Source organism: Pteropus vampyrus, unplaced genomic scaffold (assembly GCF_000151845.1).
Source record: "Pteropus vampyrus isolate Shadow unplaced genomic scaffold, Pvam_2.0 Scaffold238, whole genome shotgun sequence".
In the NCBI taxonomy this organism is placed as follows: domain Eukaryota; kingdom Metazoa; phylum Chordata; class Mammalia; order Chiroptera; family Pteropodidae; genus Pteropus; species Pteropus vampyrus.
Window position 1 is genome coordinate 258,757 of NW_011889019.1, and position 18,005 is coordinate 276,761.

At 39.6% G+C, this 18,005-nt stretch overlaps 1 protein-coding gene and 1 non-coding gene across 2 annotated transcripts in view; one reads left to right on the forward strand and one right to left on the reverse strand.

The window, feature by feature from the left end:
• The window catches only part of SORBS1 (sorbin and SH3 domain containing 1), a 222,361-nt gene that overhangs the window by 127,360 nt on the left and 76,996 nt on the right, over window positions 1-18,005 (reverse strand). The gene's annotated exons all lie outside the window — the stretch shown is intronic.
• LOC111728925 lies at window positions 5,858-5,976 on the forward strand. The gene has a single exon (XR_002776013.1). It is a non-coding gene; the product is annotated as a 5S ribosomal RNA (ribosomal RNA).

The window sequence follows — 18,005 nt, forward strand, 5'->3', positions numbered from 1 at the left end:
ACAGAGTCAGAAAAAGTTTCCCTTTGTCTTACTTTATACGCCTTCAATTAAGCCCACTTTCCCTCCTATCTCTCTTCTACTTCCTCAGGGCACCTCTGGCCCTTGGCCTCTTGGCAACAGATAAAGAATCCCAGATGAGTATCAGCCCTCCACAGCCCACAGACTGGACAGTATCATTTCTCCCTTTAGAACCTTTGGATACTGCCCCATTATTCACTGAACAATACAGAGTCCTGATGCAGCTACCAGGACCGGCAGAACCCATTACTCACCTCTCCCGCTTTGCCTTCCTGGTCTCCGCTCCTCCACTCAGGCCTCATACACGAAGCACCCTAGACAGTAAGCACTTTTTGGCAGGGCAAGGTCTTGCTTATCTCTGTATCCTAACATTTAGTAAGGTGCCTAGTACAGAGTAAGCACCCAATTAATACCGGTGGGGTGAATATCTGTCCTTCACACATGTCTGAGCGTACCAGTGTCTCTTCTTCCCCTTGCCACCCGCCTCCACCCAACACCTGATAAGTTGCGTAGCCTTGTCAACTCTTCCATCTTCATGACTCATGCATCCCAGCCACCTCTGCTTTTCCATCTGCACACTCACCATTTTATTCCATCATCTCATTCCTAGACAATTACAATAGTCTAATAAGGCTCAGAATTACCCTAAATAGCCCATGTACTGCCACATTCTGACTTCAGTGGTGAAAGAGTTCCTGGTTAAATTTTAGTGGGGTGGGGGGGAGTCTATGGATCCCCTATGAGTTCAGACAGTCTGTCTTGGAAGTATAGGGCAAAAGGAAAAGAGACGGTGAAGCTCCTAGGGAAGAATAATGTTATCTAAAAACACAGAACCAATGATGCCTTTCAAACAGCACTTCTTTAGCACCCAGGACAGTACTTGGCCCAGAGGACACCAACATGAATCAGACATGGCTGCTGTCTTTAAAACTATCTCAGAGTTGTAAGGTGACAGACATATCCCATTTAAACATAATATGATGGGTGCGCACCCCTTCTGCTAGCAATCTGCCCTAAGCGCTATGGGAGCACAGAAAGAAAAGGAATAAATTCTGCATGGGAGAGATAATCCAAGAATGAAAAAAACACTAAAATTTTTAAATGTTCAATGATATACCTTCTAAAATCACCTCAAATGTCACACTTTGGGAAACACCAGTCTAAAATTTCAAGTCCAAATTCTTTAACATACCAGAAGGCCTTGTAAGATGAGGTTCCAATTACTTTTCCGGTCTCACCTCCCCCGTATACTCAATAAGCCCTACACTCCATGCATTCCATATTTGTCCTTTCTACTGAATCCTGACAAGATTTCCCATTTCCACATCTTTAATCTCATTGTTACTTCCTACTGATGCCCTTTCCCTCACCTCCCTTAACTTTAAGGCCAATCCCAGTGGCCAGATCTGCTTGCCCCACAAAAACTGAAGGTTTTTCTTTTGATTTGATTTGGTTTTTAATCCCTATTAAAAGTCATGATGATAAGAAATTCATTTTAATAAGACCTATTTATAATCATAGAATTCAGAAATCCTATACCCCAGTTCCCTCTAAAATCATCACTGTCCCATCCCAGGTCAGATTCAGAGGTAGAAAGTTCACTACCAATAAATCTGCAATCATTCACTTTTTATACTTAAATAGAGCCTTCAAATCAACATACAAAGTTGATTCTGCCAAGAAAATTGCCAGCAACCAAAATACAGGCAAAATAGCTTCGAGTCTCATAAATGCAGTATAATTTACACTTCGGACAATAGAATTTCAATAGAATTTAGGCCTTGTAATCATATATTATTTATGTATTAAAATATATGGTTTGCGGCAAACGTAACAGAGGGTTAATATCTTTACAGTGTACTCATACGTATTGCCAAGAAAAAATGTAAATGGCATGAAGAAATAATTCCCAGAAGAAAAAAAATGTAAACAATAAACAGATCTGTGAGAAAATGTTCATATAACCTGATTAGTTTTTTTTTTTTAAAGATTCAGATAATGACTAACCATTTTTTTCTACTTGTTAAATTAGTCCACAAATCTAAAAATGCTAATACTCAATGCGGACAAGTGCAAGGACGCCGACATCTCCCTCTACAGGCAGCGATACTGTACATTGTTCCCTCTGTTTTCAGCATAATCAAAAGCTATGCACTTCATACCCTTTGTGCTTTAGGGGAATCTAACCTGAAGAAAGAACCCCAAATGAAAATAAAACTACATAGAGATGTCATTTATAACACCTTTATTAATAATAATGAAAACCTAGAAACATTCCGGTATTCAACAACAGAGGGCCAATTAAATTACATGGCCACATACCCCCTGGGTGGACAGTTACTAAAATAACTGTCACATAGACCACACAACATGGGAAAAGACTTCTTATCATAAGATTAGGTGAATAAAGCAGGGTGTAGGTCTGTGTGACACCTGTGATTACAATTCTGTAAAGAACAAAACACGTGCATATATCTGAAAGGAAACATGCCCAAATTCTAGTACTACTGTGGTCGTGTGGAATTGGAGGTAATTTGATTTCATTTCTATTTTCCAAACTGTTTATAATGTAGTTATAATATATTTCTTTTTTTAATGAATGCTAATTTTTTTTTTTACCTCATACCTGGCATTTGATACGTAATTGTGTAATCTTCAGAAATTTCAAGAGAAAACCCCAGGAGACAAACAAAAAAATGCCACTAACAACTTTATCCATTAGAACATGGCAGCCCTGCATGTTGCAATCAATCTTCTACAGACCAATGGCAAATACCCCAAATATGGGATTCCAACATTAATCCCCAGGGACTGCTTTTGTTTAATGAAGCCAAACTACTCCCATGCAGTGTCTTATGAGGACAAAGTGGGGAGGGCAATAAAACAACTAGAATGTTCATCCAGATTTCCTAAAGAAGTAGTTGAACCAAAAGGTTTAATCTTAAAATAATCAGCAGGGGCTGCCAGGTGAAAGCACACACAGCACCCCACTGCTTCCTAGGCCCGCTTGCTGCCAATTCCCTGCTCCTAGCCCAGCTTCATGGCATTCCAGAGCCCTGAGCTCCCTCCCAAACTCTTTATATGTACAACTCTGGGCACACGACATTTCTTAAACATGCATTGTTAACCATTAGTATTAAATACAAAAACTGGCCCATTTGTGTTTCCCAAATATGGCTGTGTCTACAGAGCCAAAACTCTGTCTGATTGCAGCATCCAGTACATTTGGAACCCTCCACTTAGACAATCTAGATAATTCAAACGAGGGCGGATTTCCAGATTCATTAAATAAAAGCGAAACACCTCAGTTCTGTTTAAACTGTAAACACATAACCTCAAACTAATAAAGCCAACCCCAGGATACAGAAGATCTTTTTTTTTTTTGATGTGACGACTACACAGTGTCTACCTGTAGAGACGCACGAACGAAAGCGTTCTGAATTCTCAGGAGAGTCAAGGTTGGGCAATATGCCATGATATAGGTAAAGGAGACTAAGATGTTACTGTGTGTAGCTGAAAAAATAAATCTTAAAAAGCTGAAAAAGATTCTGTTAGAACTTGAGAACGGGAAAAGAGGCTGGGTTTGATATGGCAGGAGAGGTGGCGACTCTTACAGACAATCCGTAGTTCAACTTTTCTTTTAAACCACAAAATTCCTAAGGCCACGTATTTGCCACATCATATATCATACAGACAGCTGCAGTACAGGCCCATACTACACTCAGGAATGAGGGAACAGAAGTTCCATTCAGGAAAAAGGCTTCGGGTCTTTTACGAATACATAAGTTAAATACCTCAATTCACAATACTAGCTTATTCAGGAATTGCTTGTTTTCCTTAAGAAGTTTTGAAGTTTTACTGAGAGTGTACTAACCTAGCAAAAAGCCAATATGAAACACTGAAAACATTATCTTTTCTAAGAAAACCTCTCTTCTTGGTGGTGTTTATTTAATAACTGAGGTGGAACACACACAGACAGGCCCAGAATCAATAATCAATCCCTGAACGCAGGCCATGGAGGCTGAGGACTACACAGATCATTAGTGCCCGACTGTAATAAATGTGAGCCACACAGTGAATCATACTGTATTATATTAGTGACTTTTCCAAATTCTCTTAATTTTATCTGATATTACACTGATTTTAGGCAATTAAAAATATATCAGGTAGAAAATCTACATCCAAGCACTTAGAATACAGTGTAAATTTCTGAAATGGGTTTTCTTCAAAATAAGCTAAAATTACTAAAATATTTAATATGGTGCCAAAGTCACAGTAAACACTCAATAAAAATGTATTTTTTAAAAAAGTCTATGTTGTCTCTTGGACCAGACTACCTGGAAATAGGTTGGCATCTATTATACATTTCTATATTAATAAAAATGTCACATATATGCATGTACATATACACACACGTCTGACTTCAGTTGCTCTATGTGTATCCAACTATATCAATAATCACTTTGAACAATCGACAGTCTAAATGCACCAATTAAAAGACAGATTGTTAGAGTGGATCAAAAAACAAGACCCACCTGTATGTTATCTATAGGAAACGCACTTTAACTATGAAGACACATATGAGTATAAGTAAATGGACGGAGAAAAATAAACCATGCTAACAGTTGCTTTATGTGCTTAGTGGCTTTGAGAAAACAACAAAAACAGAGTCAGAAGAACTAGGTTTGAATTCAAACATAGCCCTGAGCTCCTTCTCAAACTCTTTATATTTATAAATATAACTCTGGGCACACAAAGTTTTATTTCTGCCAGGACTGTGCAAATTGGGAAATTCCTTAATTTCTCAGACTCTATTTACTCACCTATAAAAGGGAGTTAATAATACCTAAATTAATAAAGTGTTTCTAAGATTAAATTAAAAATATACTAGACATTGTAAATTGAATTAATAATACCTAAATTAAGATGTTTCTAAAATTAAATTTAAAAACATGTATGAGACATTGTAAATCGTGCTGTAAAAGAAAAAGTATTCTAGCCAAGAAGATGCTGGTCTAGTCCTGTTACCCTTTGCTTATTGCTTTAATGGACTGATGAATATCATCACTGTACATCTTATCATGAGGTTGATATTACCAATACTTACCTGTACAAAACGTCAAGCTTAACCAACTGAAATAGCGTCTAAGAACCAAGACATCGGTCTCTGGCTCTGCCTTCTCATGCAAAGCCAGGCAATGAAGGGCACTCTCAATAGAGGCATCATGTTTTAAGAGACTGTGGAGTTGCTCTTTCTTTAAGGTCAGGTCTCAAGGAACCAAACCATTCCTACTGAGACCCATTCATCGTGCATGCATTCGGTGCATGCCCTGTGCTAATGCTTTAGAACAGATGAACCATTTCTTCATTTCCTACATGCCAACTAGGAACCGGCCACTTTATACATGTAATTTCCAAACTGCAGAACTGTGTAAGGTTTCTATACCTATTCTGCATAGAGAGAAACTGAGACACATCAATTAAAGTTAAAAGACTCATTGAAAGGTCTTGCAGAAGCAAGCAGAAAACTGGCGGCCAGACCCTGGAGCGGCTCTCAAGCCCATGCTCTTTTCCACTCCACGACGCAGCCTCGCCAATAGAGGCATAAAACAGTCCCTGCCGGAAGCAAGACGCTTCTATAAGAAGGTTGTTCGGAGAATATACAGGCCTAAAAAAGAGAGATACACAATTTAGGGGGCATTTTTATCCAGCTGCGGAAATGAGATAATCAAATCTAATCAACATAATCAAATGTAATCAAAAATAATCAACATAAAAGATGGTACCTCCCCTCAGAGACCTCACATTCTAGTTGGTGACAGAAAACTAACAGCCTTGAGTCTACGGCCATGCCACCCTGAACAAGCCTGATCCCGTCTGATCTCAGAAGCTAAGCAGGATCGGGCCTGGTTAGTACTTGGATGGGAGACCACCTAGGAAGATCAGGTGCTGTAGGTGTAAAAAAATAAAAAATAAGGGATTGTAAACTGACAAGGTCCTTGCAATCTGTGAAGTCAACCAAGGATTGCCTTGCCTAAAAAAAAGAAAAAAAAAACAAAAGAAAACTAACAGTCTTGAAACCTTGATGAATCACTGAAGACAGCATGGAATAGTACCCACTGACTGCCCTCCACTGTAGCAATGTGCCAGCGAGGAGGATGCCCAGCTCTCAGGCTCACCTGAGAAACATCTGGGGACATGCTAACAAAAGCTCCCTTTTCTGAATGCTTAAAATGCCTCTGTAGATCTTATGATATTAACTTCTTTATAGAAAGTGTTCATTGGGGGAGGTTAAACTGAATAAGGCCACACGTGGCATTTTCTCACAGCCTTTAAGAAGCAAGGACACACATTGACACCCCCTTACCCACATACATTTTTATATATGTGCAGAGGAGCTCTAGAATAAGTATAAATTGGATTTCAGTTGCCACTCTGCCACTTATTAGACCGTGATCTAATAAGTGGCAGTTCGCCTAGTCAGTTCACCTTGCTAAGTCTTAGTTTCCTCATCAACAGCCATCAACTTCAGTGACATGGTGAACATTAAATGTGGTTACACACACCAAGTGCCTATCACAGTGTTAGAAAGTCCTCAGTAAATTGTAGCTGCTTTCAGCATGATGATCAGCAGCAATAACACCTGAGAGTGAGTCTCAAAACCACTTAAGCTGGTTTCTCTGCGCAGCCATATAGAATGTTCTTTGTCAGCTACAAGGAGGCTAGTCTTCTCAAGCTAATTCAAAGAACAGCCTCAGCTCTCCTTTCAAGAGCTTACTACACCTCCTACCTCTCCCACCTAAAGTTATGTGGTCTGTCTTTCCTCAACAACACAATCCCCTCTACAACTCAACTTCCCCATAAGAAGCAAAGAAACGAATCTACTTTCTCTGAATAGTTAACTCTCATGGATGTTACTAGCTAGGTGTCACTTGATATATATCTAAAACTTACTGTCTTCCCTGTCTTTGGCTATTCACAAGCTGTTCACCTGGAGTTTCCCAAGGTGGTTTTCACACAGGTAGTGCTTAGTACACAGCACAGAACAGTCCCAAGTCCAGTTCAATTGGTGGAAAGGATTTGTCCTGAAGAGTATATGGAAGTAACATTGGCTAGATAGTGTCCACGGGCCACAAAATGACCTTGAATGCCAGGCAAAAGCACTTGTGCTTGCCTTTGTCAGGCCATAGAACCCAAGGTAAGTTCTTTAGAAGTTTCCTGATTCAAGATTAATCTGACTGAGGCATGCAGGATAAACTACAGAGGTGGGGGCATGAGGCAGAGAGAGCATGTGAGTTGAAGCCGGGCCAAAGGAATGGGCATTGACATCTAGTGATTTGCATCAGATTCTCCACACACACCAAAAACATTTCCCTCAACCATATATACCCTGCGCTACCCAGGAAAGAAGCTCCCAACAAACTTGTTTCGCCAATTTGGCTGTGCAAAGCTCCACAGAAGCCTTGATTACAGCAACCACAGGCGACGATGTCTACATTTGTCTTGTCTTGCTTATGTGTAGCAAAAACTGCTGCTCAGAGAGAATTTGATTCTTTGAGCTTACTGCTTAAATCTCATTCTGCCATTTTTGCCACAGAGAATCTTTTTTTTTTTTTTCCATGCCCAATTGCCTTGGTGGCAGACAACATAAAATTATCAGAAAATAAAAGGTGTCAAAGATCCCTGAGAACTCAAAGCTGACTATTGTAAGAGACACTGCAATAGCAACCACTAACATAATATAAAGGATGACAAAGTCAGGAATGTTTAAGAGATCATTTTCAAACGAATGTTATAGAGAATAGTTCTCAACACAAAATGACCTTGTCTTCGTAATTCACAATTTATATAAATATAGCACAAGACAATGGAAAAGAACTATGGGTCCAATTAAAGTTACTGTAGGATTGCTGGGGGAGGATGGGATGATGACACTGAGATCCTAAATAAGACAGTATTACATCTCGCACACCCAACTCTGTCAGCAAAGACTTCTAGGTGGTCAGTCAGTGACTCTACTGCTGTGACCCTGTTTCCTGAGTGTAAAACAGGTACTAAAACAGCGTTAACTTCTTGCTGTGAGGAATAGTGAGGCCAAGCATCTATTCAGGTAGTGCAGTGCGTGGCACACGGTAAGAACTCAATAAACGGTCGTGACTGACAGATTTGGTTTATTTCCCATTTGCCTGATTCTAATTCCAAAAATGAGGGGAGTCAGAGGTGGGTGGAAATCCTGGTTAATAAAAGGCTCTAATTAGTCACTGTTTTACTATAACAACAGTTTACAGGAATTATGCTTGAAGGAGACAAGGGCACTGCCAGGAATAAAGGCTTTTTGCCTTGGGCAGAGAAAATACAAAACTTGTGGTGACCCACACAGCACCCCGCATTTGTATAGAACTTCATAGGTTACAGAACAGCAGTGTCCTCAGCTGCCTGCAAGACAGGTTGGAAAAGGGAGGGAGGGCTGGAGAAGAAGAAGGGGAAGAGGGAAGGGGAAGGGAAAGGGGAAGGAAAGAGATAGGAAGGAAAGGGAAGGGAAAGAAAAGAGAGAAGAGAGAAAAGAAAAGAAAGACAGGCAGGAAGGAAAGAAAAGAATGCAATATGGTCTGTCTTTAAGAAGGTTTCATGTAACCAAAAGACTCAGACCATCACAGAATTCCAGGGCTGCAAAGGACCACAATTTGCAACTGTTATAAGCTTTGAAGTCCTGACATTAGATGAGAAAATATAACATCCAGGCATACATCCTTCCTGAAACAGAAAGAACCCCCACCCTGCCAAGCTCTTTCAACAAGACGGGAAGGTGGGGGGCGTGGAGAAAGCCACGTCAGCAATAGATGTTACAACCATACTTGTGGCCCTGCTGTGCTTTCTAGAAGCTAAACTCCCTGAAGAAAGGTGTTTGTGACCCTATGAGTTTGTAAATCACAAGGGCAATAAAATATTATTCTATGCTGCTTTTAAATTCTTCATTGTGACATTCTCTTCCATCTATATTTTTTTTAAAAAGCAGCAGTAGAAAATGAAAATCTAAGGTTTCATAACACTTACAGTAAGCCCAAATGTCTCTAAAACTAAACTCTAAAATCTTCGTTATACAACGTTGGGGAATAAATGGGTTGCTCCTTTTTTAAAAAAAAAAAAAAACTCATTAATTTAAGGTAAACCCACAATCAAATACCCTTTAGTGCTTCTGAACTCATTAATGCATTTAATAAAAGTTCACTAAATGTGAGGCATTGAATAGTCAGTTTCGCTATTGAAATTTACAGTATATCTTACATATCTGGAAATCAAGCTACCAAAAATTCTAATGGGGCATTTAAAAAAGATGCAGAGATGGGGGAAAGAACAAAGATCCCATACAACAATCTCCCCTGTCCTTTAAGAGTGCAACAAAAATCCTTCATAAAAAATGTAACTTTAGAACTCTTGGGTGGGTTCCCAATCTTCTTAAAGGGAGCTTTGGTATTTGTAAAGTTTGGTGAATATATTACATTTCTGGGGGAAATTCAGTTTAAGAAGCATATAATTATAGACTTTCTTCCTATTTGTTTAATAATATAGGTGTAAAAATAAATGTCTTTTCTTCTGTAAAAATGTAAAGTCTAAATAAATACACCAGATTATAAAGGGAAAAAAACTAAAATATAAGCTTAAAACTCTTAAAAACAGAAATGAAAAATGCATGAATTCTCATCATGGCAATGAAGCATTTCAAATTCCCATCTGCTAATATCACAGCTCTAAAAACTACCCGGCAAATTTAAATGCGGGAGAATCAGGTGCAAGCCGGGCCTCGGGCAGCAGGAATCTGGAACGACTATGCAAAGTTTGCCAGTGGGCTTTGCTAAATTGTGGAGTCCAACTAGTGATCAGGGACAGAAAATCCCAGTGACTCCAAGTTACATACATGTGTGATTTAAAATACTCACATCCGTATTTCACTGCTGGTTACACTGGAGTCGAAAGAAGGGAGGGAGGGGCAGGTAGGTTTAGGAATGTGCCCTAGATGCTGACCAGATGAGAACTAGCTGCAAAGGCCCCTTCTGGAAGTCACCGGCAGTCGGCACTTACTCACTGAACACGGACAGGCAGCAGAGTCCTTCCAATGGGGTGCCAGACGGGGAAACCCTTCCCTGGCCACTCGCTCACTAACTCATTAAATTCAGAGTGAAACCAGCTGCTGGGAAAGGCAAAAGGGTGACCCAGCCATGGCTCTGGAAATTCCTAGCAAAGAAAATAAATGGAGTGCCTGGGTCACAGGAGCTCACAGATCACAGTGCTAGAATGGAGAGTTCAGGCAATCAATTGTAAGGAAGATATGGAAATTATCCTTAGAGTGTTGCTCTGTTCCTGGCTGGAAATATAGTGTGGTTTCTCTGTAGGATGTATTGGGTCCCCATTCCCGTCCCCTGGGCCCCAGTGCCATCAGAGAGGGAGAGCAGCTGGAGGAAGATACAGGCAGGCGGACAGGGAGTCCCCAGAGACCAGCAAACAGTGTGGGTGGAGAGTAGAACAATGCTTCTCAACCCAAACAATATTTCAACAGGCCTGAAAAAGATTAATTCTTTATAAGAATTATTAAAATTATATAGATAAAATACATATAAAATTCTTTACTAAACAGCTTTAAAAGTTTTATTTAAATCTCATTTCATTTCTTCTGTCACTGAAATCTACACAAATGATGAGTAATTGTATTTAAATATAGATGTTATGTGAAATCATTTTTAAAGTCAAAGAAACTAAGATAACCAAAGTGCTCGTTTCTCTCATTTCCTGATTTGTTTTCCTTAAAGATAAAGATATATCTGTAGTACAGAGTATGGTAAGACATAAATTGATTCCTCTTTAGGGCTTGAATTTCATTACTTTAAAAGCCAAAAATGCTAGTTCATGTAACTAAGTGGTTGGAAGACCCTATTAAACCATCATTGATTTTAAAACTTACTCTTACATGTGCCCCTCAACTAAATTTTTAACTTATACTTCAATTTTGATTGTAAGTTTGATTTCTCTGGTCTTAAACATATTTTCAATTTAGATAACTAAAATAATCTTTGCAACATATTTCCACTGTACCAGAGTCTCAGATACTGCTATGCACTGATCACCTGGGGAGACACTTGTTTAAAATGTAAATTGGCTGGTTCTGCTCCCATATGTGCTGATTGAGAAGGTCCAAGGGGGCCCTGGAATCTGCATTTCTGGCAGATATGCTTTAAGGTCACGCTTTGAGAAACACTGGTCAATATGACCAAGCTACTGCAGCACCAAGTATTAAATGCCCATAGCTCAACAATGCTTTACACAAAGCTGCAAATGATCATGAATTTGTTGCATCACTTTAAACATAATTTATAAGTTGTACTGATTGTGTCAACATTTCATTTGAGCAGGAAGACAGTTTTTCCTTTTTAACCTGCAAAATGTTCACAATGAATTAAAAAAATGTGCAAATGTAATTCCATCTGCAAGGCCTGCCAGGCTCGACTGCTGCCCCATCTGCACAGTCTGGCGCAGGGTTTCCGAATGAGCAGTTTACTAGGAGTACACTCATTTATTAGCCCGAATATTCAAAACTACATGTTTGAGAAAGCAATGAAATCAAATGTACCCAAAATTTAGGACTATTTCATCTCACAATCCATAAAGTGACTATAACCTTTAAAAAAAGAATATATTTTGACACATTTGTTGATGCCATTTAAAGAGCAAATACTTATTTTTTTAAGTTATATCAGATTAGGCTTTCATTTCTAATAGTCCATTAATACTTCATCTTATCATATTGTAAGAAGAAAGTTTTCATTTTGTATAAAACGTAAACTCACAATTTCTCAATATGTTTCCATTGAATATAGTCTTATTAATTATTCAGTGTCAGAAAATGGTTTCTTGTGGAAGCAATTAGAAACGCAATTAAAATCCCAAAATTCAAAAATAGTTGTTCATGTATTGAATTCTTTTTTAGAAGAATCCCTTTTCCATCTCAATTTAACAGTGTAGTTTTTAGATTTAACAGGTTTTATTTTTTTAAACATGTTTTAAAGTACAAAAGAAATATATAAGCACGGAACATTTGAAAATTAAAGAAAAACATTCATAACATCACCACTCTAACAACTTCTTAATCTGCAGAACCAAACTTCCACAAATAGATTCATACCCTGGTGAACTTGCTTCTGATCCAGGTACTTGCAAAGTATTCAGGATTATACTGCTCTGCACGATATAAACTTTAATTGGGGGCGGGGGGAGATGGGCACATAGTCAAGTTCTGCCACCCATTTTGAAAGGTAGCCAAATGTGATTTTTCCCCCCAACAATAAACAAAATAAACTATTGTTATTATGAAGAGCTCTCCTTTTCAGTAGAGGCACTATTGCTTGGCGTGTTATATATAATGTCTCACTGAATCCCAATAAGCTTATGATGTATGTACTGTGGTTACCAATTTAGAAAGAAGGCATTAGTTCCATGTCTTCTCCAGGGTCACACAACCAGTGTGCGGTGGAACTGTGACATAAAACCTGACCTACCTGACCTTAAACCCCAGGCTCTTAACTGCCACCTCACGCTACAAAGATGCATCCCACATGGCATTTCCTTTCCTTTCACTCCGCCACTCATTCTGTAAACACTCTTCCATTTCATTTGTCTTTATGGTGAGTGAGAGAATGTGCTCAACAAATCACGTCACGTATTTACCCAGCCTTTCTGAAGGGTCTGCTCAGCGCCACAGACTGTGCTTAGCGCGAGCTACAGAGATGGACACTACCACCGCTCTCGAGGGGCTTCTCATCCAAGCCCTGGAGGGTGCTTAAAAGCCAGAGAATGGTTTTTTGTTTTTGTTTTGTTTTAATGCCACGTGATGCCTGGACAATGTCCACTGCTGGCTGCCGAGAGTGACAGTGAACAGACGCTTGGACTGAGAGGCCCCTGAGCAGATATAAGTGACCTCTTTGGTCCCTGAGATCAATTGACGGCCAGTTAAGAACTCTTCTCATTGTTCACTCTGAGTCTTTCACAGTACAAATTCCAAAACTAGAATTTTTCGGTTCTGCAAATGGAGACATCAAAAGAGAAACATTAGTTTAAAGTAAAATTAAGTTTGGGAAAATTTTTAAAAATTTTTTTTAACTTTTTCACAGTTATGCCATTGGGGTCACCCTCCGATCCCAAGTAGTACTTTGAGTTCAGCTGTTTACTCCCTTGACATGACTCTTGCCAACTCAAGTGGCAAAGATATCCTAAGTTCCAGTAAACACACAGCTCATTTTAGCACTGGCAGGGACAGTGGAGGGGAGCTAGGAGTTTTTTCGCCAAGCCTGGGCTACAGTCTTAACAGAGAAGCAGCATTCCCCAGGGCCCAGCAAGGCAGTGGCATGTAATCAAAGTGAGAGATCCATAGGAAATAAGTCAGTGTAGGTGGTTCATAGTCATGAATGTCCCTTCTCCCTCTATCACTAACCCTTGACAATTCCATGCTTTCCTTTAATGAGAGAGGCCTATAGCCTCTCTCTACTCATGCCCTCACCTTCCCTCAGCGGCATGGTGATTAAGAGTATAGGCTAGATATCAATTATCAGTTCCACCGCTTACTGGCTGTGGGACCTTGGGCAACTTACCTCAGTTTCCTCATCTGTAAAATGGGGTAATCACAGCATTCCTCTAATGTGGCTACTACAAGGCTTCATTGGGATAATATAGGCAAAGCACCTAGAAGAACAGCCAGGCATGGTACAAGTACCTAATAAATGACAATCTGAAGCAGGGAGGGGTGAGCACCCTACACATTCTGACATTCTCTCTGCTCCGTGGTGATCTACTCTTTGAAAATGGTCAACAAATGTTTTGGTTTGTTTGTTTTTGGTTTATCTAGCTATGAGGAACCTTTAAAAACACATAGGAGAGACTCTCTGACACTTAAAACTATCTTAGTACTTACATAGTGGAGTAATCAATAAAAACTTAGAAGTAGCTCAGTACCTTACACAGTGGAAAGTAATCAATAAAAATCATTGACGGGTTTATTTTGTTATGAAGGAATTTAGAAATAATCTGGTTTGATGCCTTCATTGTACAGATGAGAAAACAGTTAGGTGGGAAATGAGAAGCCTGCCCACAAAGGCAGGGTAAGCTCGTGACCTTGACAGGAATGAAACAGGACTTTTAAGTCCCAATCCGGCGCTGCTTCCTTCAAAAGATGCTGCCTGACATGGTCAAGTAGCTTTACCTTTCTACAGACCCAATGGTACAGGGAATGTCATGCTAATGTCATACTGAAGCAAAAGTCTTCATTTGCTATAAATATTCTTTCTGAATTTTCGCATGGTGTCTTGGATATAGTAAATGAGCAATAAATGTTTTGTTGATTTGACTTTACATAAAAAGGCAAATGATAATAAGAGATATATCCTCATGAAAAATTCTTCTAGATACTAATTTTCCATATACAAAGAAATTATGGAATGTTCTTGATAATGAGACATATTGGTTGCTATGGTCTGAATGTATCCCCCAAAATTCATGTGTTGAAAACCTAACACCCAAGATGATGGTGTTAAGAGGTGGGACCTTTGGGAAATGATTAGATCATGAAGGCAGAGCCCTCGATCATGGGATTAGCGCCTTTATAAAAGAGGCCCCATCGAGATCCCCTCACCCCTTTCACCATGTGCAGATGTAACAAGAAATATGCAACCTCGAAGAAGGTCCTCACCAGAAAGTAATTATGCCAGTGCCTTGACCTTGACCCTCGACCTTGACCCTCCCAGTCTCCAGAACTGAGAAATAAATTTCTATTGTTTGCAAGCCACCCAGTTTGCGGTATTTTGTTAGAGCAGACTGAAAAGACCAAGACACTGGATAATTAAAAAATTCAATTTTTGAAGAATGATAAATATCATGAAGTGAAAGATACTAGTATCCTTAACACAGTTTGCCTTTGTATGGGCCAAAAGGCATCCAGAGAACATCGCTTTGGGCATCAATGATCACGATCCTGTGTTGTACCACATATCCCAGACCCTTAGGACAGCTCCAATTCAAATTTTCTATCTCTTCGTACCAATAAGTTAAAGATCTCCCCAAATTCCAGTTTTTCAGAAACTAGTAACTGAATAAATCAAGTCCGTAAGCATTATAAGTAAAAATAAACATAGGACACAACAAACTAAAAACTCATAAAAAGAAGGCTCATAGGCTCACCCCCCAGAGACACACACACATGAAATAGAACTTAGTATGTTTATAGCTGTAGATGTGACACATATCTGTAAAAGCCCCCAATGTGACAGCAGACAAAGTCTGGGCAGCAAAGCAAATCTACAACCAGAATCTTTAATTACCCATTTTCGTGAGAAGCGAACAACAAAAAAGGTAAATATCACAAAGTTTTTTAAAAAATTTTTTCTAGATATATTTTGAAGCCAGGAAACACTGAACTCAAACTCCAATCTATAGTTTCTATGTTAATTATTGGATTAAACCACATAAAATGGCCATTTGTAAGTCAAAAATGATCAAATATTAGAATATCACATTGTTCAAACTAACATATAGCAAGCATTCTCAGGGAACATAAGACCTCAGTCATTGAAGACACCCTCAAACATGATTGCAGAAAAATGAGTTCACAGTAATTTTCTTCAGTGAGTTCCGGGGTAGAAAAAGCAGGAGGGTTTGGGGTGAACAGTTGTCTAAGTTACCAAAACTCCCTTGACTAGTACTCTTCAGTTTCTGAGCATTCCTATTAAAGTTTTACTGCGGGATAATTTATGAGATGTCTAAGGCATGTTGCGAAAAAAAAATATGTCTGACATTTAAGACTATTTTAAAACATCCCTCTTGTAAGAAGAGCTGGAGGTATGGCAGGTTTGGGCCATGCTCGTGCCTGGGGGGAAGAGTTGTTTTTAGCAGTTGGGGCAGGGACCTGGCACAGCTTCAGAGCTCTGTGGCCCAGGCGGGCTCTCCACGCATCCTGAGGCCCTACTGGGCAAAGAAGGCATCTCTGTTCCTATCTGGGGCCTCAGCACTGTTTGCCCTTCAGTGTTCCCTGCTGCCTAAAGAAACATGTGAAATATTTCTGTAAAGGACCGCTGTGTGGAAGCAACAGGAAATAAAGGTTTACTCCAGTGACTCCCTGCTAATAAAGAGGTGGGGGTTGCATCTGAGAATCACAGTTTTCCAAGCGACTTGTTATTTTTACCAGATGTTTTCAAAGGCAGGTCTTGTGCACAGTATTTGAGAAGTGTTTTTGTTTTCTGGAATAAAGAGGACTTGACCATAAGATATATTCTAAGTGAGCATTAAAAGCCAATCCAAATTCAAAATGACGTGGGAGAAAGTAACCTCCTCAATCATGACTTTTCAATTTTCTTAGGGCATAAGAGAAATGAAGTATTCACATACTATGAACCTTCCTGAAAAAAGTAAAATCCGTACTTAGAAAATTCAGCATCTACCATCTTCTAACAAAAATGTTAGGTGAGAGAGACTTCTCTGGACCAGTCCAAAACCTGGAGTCAGAGGCACGCTCAGATCCCGCCATGACCTCTTTCTTCTCCTCACTGCCTGCCTACCTCCCACCACCAGCACCTTTTCCATTTGGCTACCGCACCTATGAATAGAGCACCTTTTCATTCTACTCCCACAGCCAACCCTTCCCAAGCTGTGCCATATGTCTAAAAAAATGTCCCTCTACCTTCCCCTAACCCCTACAAGCTGAGCCGCCTCATTCATGCCCTTCAAACGGCTCCCACGTCCACCAAAAATATTTTCTAGAATGAGACAGATTCTCAAAAAGGACAGATGACAGATTTCCATAACCCCAACCCACCTAGGCATGGAAACTGCATGTTTACAATCTCTCTCTCTTCCCCATAATATGTAATCTGCATCCTTGTATTGTCAATTTATATATTTGCCCAATATGCTATTTTCTCCTGTCTACTGAATGATCAGATCAACTTATCTAGCTCAGAACATGTGCTTCTAGAGAGCAGTGTGCTCATCCCCATGACGTGGAGAAAGACTATGGAAGAGAAGATGTTCCGCCTAAAGAGATGCTTAGGGAAAACATGGGGTTGCGAGTCTTTCAGAGCTGTTTTCATTTTGCCTCCACTTCCTAGCTCCTCGCTAAAGGTAATTCGCTTTGTCTCTTTTCAGCTTCACTTTCCTCTTCTGCAAAGCGTGAGTAAAACCTACCTTTGGGGTTATTATGAGGAATGAATGTGATACATGTCAAACCTTGTGTATATAGAGGAATTCAAGTTCTGTGTCAACCATTGTGGCTTATCCCAAACTCTGCCTACACTTTTAATAAATAGTTCCTTTATTTCAAGCTCTTAAATTACCTGATTTGAATCTGCCATATGTTTCCTGCCAGGACTCTAATATGCTCAGTAAATGACATTTTCCATAACTCGTCTTCTCCACTTCTCCCTTAACATACAGTTTTCTACCTAAGAAAAATAAAGTCTTTTATTCTTCAATGTTTAGTCATTTCCTCATCATCTCAATGTTCAAGTTGTTGTATAAGTCTGGTTTACCCAAATTATAAATTCTGGCATCATGTCTGATTTACCCTGTATTTGAAGTTTTTGAAATGCTCACTGATTTACGGGGCCATAAAATCTCACGGCTTAAAGTACCCTTACAGCATCACCTAGCCAGCATCTCCCAAAGCGTGTTCCACAAAACATTGTTGCCAGAAAAATTAGCAGGTATGTGGCACAAAAGGTGTTCTAGAATCTAACAAGTCTGCCAGGTCTTTCCATGACGACGCTCAGTGACCCGCAAGGACGTATCTGAGAAATCTTGCCATAAAGAATCTCGTTGAAATTCGCTAAAGCAGCATTTCGCTAACTTACTTGGCCACAGAACCCCTTGCCCATTAGAGCACCCATTACATCCTGCAGAACAGATTTCTACAAAATACCCCTGGAAGGGGAAAGAGAAAGAGAAATTCACTGTCC